We start from the raw sequence: 8,398 nt of genomic DNA, 5'->3' as shown, positions 1-8,398 counted from the left end.
GCCTCCCTATTCGCCAGACATGAACCCCTGTGACTTATTTCTGTGGGGACACTTGAAAGACCAGGTGTACCGCCAGAATCCAGAAACAATTGAACAGCTGAAGCAGTACATCTCATCTTCATGTGAAGCCATTCCGCCAGACACGTTGTCAAAGGTTTCGGGTAATTTCATTCAGAGACTACGCCATATTATTGCTACGCATGGTGGATATGTGGAAAATATCGTACTATAGAGTTTCCCAGACCGCAGCGCCATCTGTTGTTGAAAATTGTAACTACTGTAATTTCGAAAGTTTGTCTGCCTGAAAATGTACTGTTGTCCCAAGCATAGTGCAACAAACGGTGTATTTCTATCGCTGCTCGTTTAGTTTTTATTGCCGTTTCAAATATACCGGTCACTTTTGAAACACCCTGTATATACACTTTGCCGCAGCCACATGACACTTGATAGACGCCTGCATTGTGGAGTTAATCAGGAGCATCCGTTTTCGGTCGGAAAACTCTTCTCCAGCAAAATGTGGAATAGTGCATTTCTATCAAATGACGAAGGACCGCCAATTGTATCCACAGGATATGACGTACCAACGCCCCTTCTTCTGCATCAGAGCGGGAATATTAGCCTATTACTATGGCACAGCAATGGTAACCATTTGAGTAGTAACCAATACTATCATTTCTCCAGCATGAACGCCAGAAAACTCCCCCTTTATAAGTGGACTCGACACTCGTCTCCCCCCAGTGTTCTAGCAGTATTGGGGACCAAACGTTCCTGAGGAAGATCCCAGTAGAGGGTTCGAAACATCGAACATTTTAGAAGAAACATTGCGCGGCCTAACTTCAGCGACAACGGCCACGAAAGCCTGCAGACTTACATAAAACGTTCATAAGTTATTACGATCTAATTTCTTATAGTTCAATAACAGTCACCCTGTATGTAATAAGGGGACAATCAAGGTTTGATGCTTATCGCTCTGACATTGTATTTGTAATAGTCTTCCGTCGCAAGACTAGTCTAATATAGCTTGAAAGTTCTACAACTTATTTCTGCTTTCCCTTAGAGTGCCAGTCGTGTTGATGCCCTCAAATGATTTATTTTTTTGTAACGTTTGAATTACGAACGAATAACAACGCAGTCTGACAACAGTTAAGGCCAGGTTCTCATTCAAAATGGTCAAAGATTCGATTTCTTTAGTTGCAATTTTTGAAAGGTATGTGTTTCTAGGATGGTGGGACGAAAAGGTTCTTTTTTTTAATGTGTGCGTTACAAAAGTTTCTATACCCCATCATTCGACGCAGTGTCATGGCCGTCGTGGGAAGCTCTCAGCCGGAGATATCTGACTGAGGCTGAAAACTTGTCGCGCCGTGATACACGTTCATAAAATCATTTATATAGCAGTACGCAGGCAAACATATTCGCCGAAAAAGCTGACGAACAATGCGCGCAGGCTGCCTGGCACAGCACATCCAGCTCAGCCAGATCGGCTTTTCTCGCCAAGGAGAACGACAGAGTTGCTCTCCAGCAACAACTCGAGATAAGTAAGGATTGAAATATGGTCCCGAATCTGCAGAGTAAATGTAAGTAACAAAAACAATTTTTTTGTCTAAATTGGTCAAAGCATAATTTTTGGTCCGCCACATTGAATTATGTATTTTTAATGTTGAAAGTATAATTCAGATTTGTTTTCAGTGACATTAAAGATACACAGTAACATGTAGTTTTAATGCAAATTTAGCTAATAATACATACAAAAGTTTACCCTAAACTTTAAAAACGTCCATCTCGAGAAAGGATTTTTCAAAACTATGTGCAGCATAAAATAAAAACGGTTCATCCTACTAACTTCTACCTTTGATCCCAGGAAAGTAAGCGATTTTGTTGGGAGCTTATACCTATAATATGTGACACTTGTTAATATTAACTATTTTTTGTAAAGCCATAAAGAGTAGAAAAAAAATCAGAAATCGAGTTCAAAGTTCGAGTTGGCACCATACCGCTAAATTTAGTGTTATTTAATTGTGATTACGTGCAAGCTCTCATAAATTTAAATTATTGTGGTCTAACAACAACAATGTTATCCATTTTTGGTTTCAGATAATTCCTGAGGGACTATGCTGCACGCATTCTGCATGCTTCAAACTCACAGGCCCTTGATCAAACCACAATTTTGGGTACCATTTCGTTTTTGTTTCTTATAATGAATATCTAAAATAAAGTTGAAAGTATGATCAGTCATAATCTCCAAACCTCCTTTATATGTCTTTTCAATGTGTTACAAAATTTACAGACTTCGCCTATTACGTATTTACTCATTTAAATGAGAAGCTGGCCTTAATGAAATACGAGGTAGTGATTACAATAAGGGGTGCGTTTGACATGAACTGCAGGAAACAAGAGCTTTAATGGTTCTGATACAGCCTATAATTGCAAATGCCCGCCTTCTTGTAGAAAAGACGTATGCAGCGCTGACGTGACCAGATTGTATAGCATGGTACCTAACAATAAGAGGCGTGAATTACAAAAAGTGTGAAATCTCTTTGGCTTTGTCTGCTGAAGGCATTTTGTAGGACCATTAATTCTGCCGAAAGCAGCTCATTTGCAGTAAGATGTGCTGGTACCACCTACTAATGCGAGCAAAGGCAGTACAGGTACACGTGTAATCGGACATGAAAGGTCGTAAGATTGGGAGTATACTTCAGGAGGAAAATAACTCATGAGGGACTTAAAATTAACTCCGCTTATAATTTAATAAACATGCGTGAAATTTCAGGGATAGTAGACACAAGTGTCTTCCAAGGGACCATGTGTGTATGAAATATCACACACTCACAGAAACAGAAAATGAACCCTACACGCTTTCAAATTTTTGCGGACTGTTTAATTAGTGGGAAAGTGAAATGAAAACCGACTGGCATATGCAGATACGTCAAGAGAAAGTAGGCATTAATCTTCACTAAACCAAGCAAAGACGAGAGATGAGAGAAGGGCTTACACACATTTGCAAACACGAAAAATCATGTAATCTAGAAATACGCCGTTACAACGCCCGCAACCAACGTTCTCACCATATCTCCTCAACGCTGTAGCTTGTATTCCCGTATCAGTAATAGACGAGACATGATATCTGAACTTAACAACTCGCCAACGTGTAGAACGTTGCTAACAGCTACAGCCAGCGACCATAGCAAGTGTGTCACCATATGTACCCTTTCGAACTAGGGACTCTGCGTCAGGCAGTCCGAGTCACTGACAGGGATATAGAGCACATCTGGCAGATATGCTTCAGACGGTACAGCCAAACATTTGACTTCTGTAACACACGGGAGCAAGGAATACATTGTACGAGTATTTGAGACGTATAAGTGACTCACAGCTAACGTATACATACGAGGGTCACTCCAAAAGGAATGCACACACTTTTTTTAAAATACACCTTTTATGCTACATGTTTGAAAGTTTTACAGTGTGTAGATACATCCTTTAGGAACAATATTTTCTTTCTCCACATAATTTCCATCCCTCTCAACTGCCTTACGCCATCTTGGAACCAGCACCTGTATACCAGCACGGTAAAATTCTGGACCAACCTGTTGGAGATACTGTTTGGCAGCGTGCACAAGGGATTCATCAATATCAAACCTTGTTCCACGAAGAGAAACTTTCGGTTTCCCAAAGAGATGATAGTCACATGGAGCCAGGTCAGGACTGCAAGACGGGTGATTCAGTGTTGTCCATCCGAGTTTTGCGATAGCTTCCATGGTTTTTTGACTGAATGTGGCCGTACATTGTCATGCAACAGCAAAACATCCTGCTTTTGCCGATGTGGTCAAACACGACTCGGTCGAGCTTGAAGTTTCTTCAGTGTCGTCACATATGCGTCAGAATTTATGGTGGTTCCGTTTGGCATGATGTCCACAAGCAAGAGTCCTTCGGAATCTAAAAACAACGTAGCCATAACTTTTCCAGCAGAAGGTGTCGTTTTGATTTTTTTTTTCTTGGGCGAATTTGCATGATGCCACTCCATTTTTGCCTCTTCGTCTCTGGCAAAAAAATCAGGGGACGATGTTTCATCACCTGTCACAATTCTTCCAAGAAATTCATCTTCACCATTCTCATACTGTTCCAAGCGTTCGCTGCATACCGTTTTTCTTGTTTCTTTGTGAGCCACTGTCAACATCCTGGGAACCCACCTGGCACAAACCTTTTTCAACGCCAACACTTTCAGTATTCTGCAAACACTATCTTGAAGACATGCTGTGACGGCGCCACTCACGGGAACAGGTTGAACTAAGTTTGAAAACAAGCGGTAAGGTTGTATCTACACACTGTAACACTTTCACACATGCAAAATGAAAACTGTATTTTTACAAAAATAGTGTGCATTTCTTTTGGAGTGACCCTTCTATATAATATGAAAGATGTGTCTAATAGATGGTATTCAAGCTCTTCACTCTAGTCTGTGCTGGGCCATTACTTTCATGCCGTTTGACCTACGATAATGCACGTTAGGTTTGGCACCTGATCTAACAATGATATTAATTTTGTCGTAATACACACGTAAAGAGAGAGTGATCAGACCTCTGAGAATATTAATTTTTCTGATAACATACCGATCCATAACGTACCCCAAGGTATAGGTTTGGTGTAACATTGACAGTCTTGATATGGGTAGTCGAAACCAATGAATGTGACATCGTAAGAGCAACTATAATTCTCGCTATGGTGCCTGTTTTATGCTTACTGGATTTCCATAAGTGATTTAGTTTGATGACTTCATGGGTCGAAGCAGACTAGTGGTGATGATTGTTTCTGTGTTCCTGCCATTTCTTGTATGCACAGCTAATACATCTAGGATAGATATGAAAGTTCATAATATTAGACAAACTTGGTAATCCAACTCAAGCGTTCCTAGCAAATAGAACTTTGCATGTCATTCTTAACAGAGATAATTCTAGAGTCGTAAAAGTTGGAGGTGGCGAAAGGAAACTGCTCACTAACAGTATACTGCAGGGAAACTAAACAGCATGAGCATCTTAAACACGCAGACAATCGCTAACGGTATCGTTGCTCTCTACGTCCCGATGCGCACACATCCATGAACGCGGGCGTGCTGTCAGAACAAACGCAGCTCACAGAACCAAACTCCGCCTCGCCATCAGTACACGGTAAACTAAACGAACAGAATATGTCGGAGAATGCGCATCTGTATACACAGCACAATGCGTATGAGAAGCTAACGCAAGGGCGGAAACACCACCACTGTTTGTTTGCTCGGTTTTGCACAACTAGAGTATTCATGGCATATCGCAGCTTTTATTGTATATTCGGCTAGCAAATGCGACATATTACGAGTAGTAGTTTCACAGAGTACGCATGCAAATGCGAATTATGGTAAAAAACGAGTAATAAGACAACTCTATTTGGGTTTCCGTATTTAACATGAATCTAATTTTGCACTGTAATATCAGTTTTTCCCTAGCAGACGGGATTAACTTACAGGACAACTAGTGCAGATGAATCTGACACTTAAGCGTTACATATCACACAAAAAAATGGCTCTGAGCACTATGGGACTTAACATCTATGGTCATCAGTCCCCTAGAACTTAGAACTACTTAAACCTAACTAACCTAAGGACAGCACACAACACCCAGCCATCACGAGGCAGAGAAAATCCCTGACCCCGCCGGGAATCGAACCCGGGAACCCGGGCGTGGGAAGCGAGAACGCTACCGCACGACCACGAGATGCGGGCCATATCACACAAAAATTTAATCAGACGAAAAAGAGAAAAAGAAACTGTGCTATTTTACCCATAATGGTATGAGAACACCGCTGTTTTCGTAAATTTCACTGACAGAAAAACAGCAATTAGCCACAGCTTTTGAATAAGTGATTTATTTATGCGTAATTAACTTCAGACTTCGACCCATCTTCGGATGGTAGCGACTGTCTCTCGTACATGAACAAAATTGAACGTTTGTACAAGATATCCTTGCTGCCCTCTGACGAATGACGAAATCCGAAACCAATTACGAATAAAAAAACAAAAAAAAAGCAAATCACTCATTCACAAGATGTGGTTGGTTGCAGTTTTTTATTCAATGACATTATTGAAAGAAACTAGGATGGACATTTTGCTCTCTCTTAATTTCTATTGTTATGTAACATATGAATTGTTGGTAAGAAGATATTCAAGAAAGTAGAGCCGCTTCGAGATGGTTGTTTAACTGCTACGTCCCCGAAAATAATTAAAAATGGTTCAAATGGCTCTGAGCACTATGGGACTTAACATCTTAGGTCATCAGTCCCCTAGAACTTAGAACTAGTTAAACCTAACTAACCTAAGGACATAACACACATCCATGCCCGAGGCAGGATTCGAACCTGCGACCGTAGCAGTCGCGCGGTTCCGGACTGTGCGCCTAGAACCGCGAGACCACCACGGCCGGCGAAAATAATTATGATGATACAACATGGTGTTATTAAATTAAAATTAAAACTCACACAAGTCGTACAAGTAACCATTTATTGTGTATTTGATTCACATCTCAATGTACAAATGTATAATTAACAACTTGTTGCAAACATCCGCGCAAAAATTTATGTTTCCAGGTGATAATATCAGTATCAGTAATAATGTGTTAGTTCGACTACCCTTGTCGGTATTAACATTTTATGGTAAGGTGCAGAGTCATAAACGCGATACCTACTGTAATAACGCAACTAGAGAACTGATTATGTGGTATGGTCTGTACGTTGATCTATTTGGTGTCGGCGTTCTTCCGACAAGTTTCACGCGGTCCTCGATTTCTTCCTCTCTGCTACTCTCGTGATCCCGGAGAAGCACTTACACCCAACTTCTACAGCTGTTTCACTTTTATATTCCAAAATCAGTGTTCACGTACAAAATTTTGCCCACTACGGTTCCCTTTGGCAGCACATACGTTATTCCCTGATGCTCTAACTCATGTCCTCTCAGTCTGTCCCTAGTTATTGTTTTCCACACATTACGTTCGACGTTGACTGGGTGAAAAACCTTCTGAATCAGTCCACTATGTCATGATTCTTCTGTAGCGAAAAATCTCAGACCTTACCTTTTCAGGTTTCCCACGGGTATGTATGTATTCACTTCCATCCAATACTGCTCTCCAGGAGTACGTTCTAAAAAATATTCTAGCCAAGTTAATTTCTATGTTCGTTAATAGTAGTACTCTATTGACGAAAATGCTACCGTTGACTACGATGATCTGCTTCTTAAATCAATATTGCTTCGTCAGTTCCAAGGTAGCATAATTCGTTCACTTTGTCTACTAAGAAGTACAAAATTATAATACTGAAGTTTATCAATAATATCATCACTGCTGTTCTTCAATACAGTCACATTTCTTCGACTTGCTGTCATATCCGTATTTTGAGCTCAGCTGACTCCCCATTCCACTCGGTATATCACGTAAATAGGCTTCGCTACATCGGAGTATGGCAATTTCATCAGTAAATCTTAACATTAACGTCCCTATTCCTTGCATTATACACTGAAGAGCCAAACAAACTGCTACATCTGCCTAATATCGTGTTGGGCCCCCACGAGCACACAGAAATGACGAAACATGACGTGGTGTGGGCTCAAGTAGTGCCTGAGACAGTGCTGGAGTGAACTGACACCGTGAATCCGGCAGGGCTGTCCATAAATCCGCAAGAGTACGAGCGGGTGGAGATATCTTCTGAACAGCACGTTCGCGGTTCTAGGGGCGCAGTCCGGAACCGTGCGACTGCTACGGTCGCAGGTTCGAATCCTGCCTCGGGCATGGATGTGTGTGATGTACTTAGGTTAGTTAGGTTTAAGTAGTTCTAAGTTCTAGGGGACTAATGACCACAGCAGTTGAGTCCCATAGTGCTCAGAGCCATTTGAACCATTTGAACAGCATGTCGCAAGGCATACCACATATGCTCATTAATGCTCATATCTAGGGCCTTTGGTGGCCACCGAAAGTGTTCCAACTCAGAAGACTGTTCCAGGAGCCAGTACTGTTGGAATTTCCCAACTCCGTCGGAGTACACAATGGACATGAATGGATGCAGGTGATAAGGCAGGATGCTTACGTACGTGTCACCAGTCAGAGTCGTATCTAGACGTATAAGGGGTCCCATATCACTCAAACTGCACACGCCCCACACTATTACAGAGCCTCCATCAGCTTGAACAGTCCCCTTCTGACATGCAGGTCCATGGATTCATGAGGTTGTCTCCATACCCGTAGACGTCCATCCGATCGGTACAATTTGAAATGAGATTCGTCCGACCAGGCAACATGATTCCAGTCGTCAACAGCCCAATGTCGGTGTTGAAGGGCCGAGGCGAAACGTAAAGCTTTGTGGCGTGCAGTCATCAAGGGCACAT

Source organism: Schistocerca nitens, chromosome 7 (assembly GCF_023898315.1).
Source record: "Schistocerca nitens isolate TAMUIC-IGC-003100 chromosome 7, iqSchNite1.1, whole genome shotgun sequence".
NCBI lineage: Eukaryota > Metazoa > Arthropoda > Insecta > Orthoptera > Acrididae > Schistocerca > Schistocerca nitens.
This window is presented reverse-complemented; position numbering follows the sequence as displayed.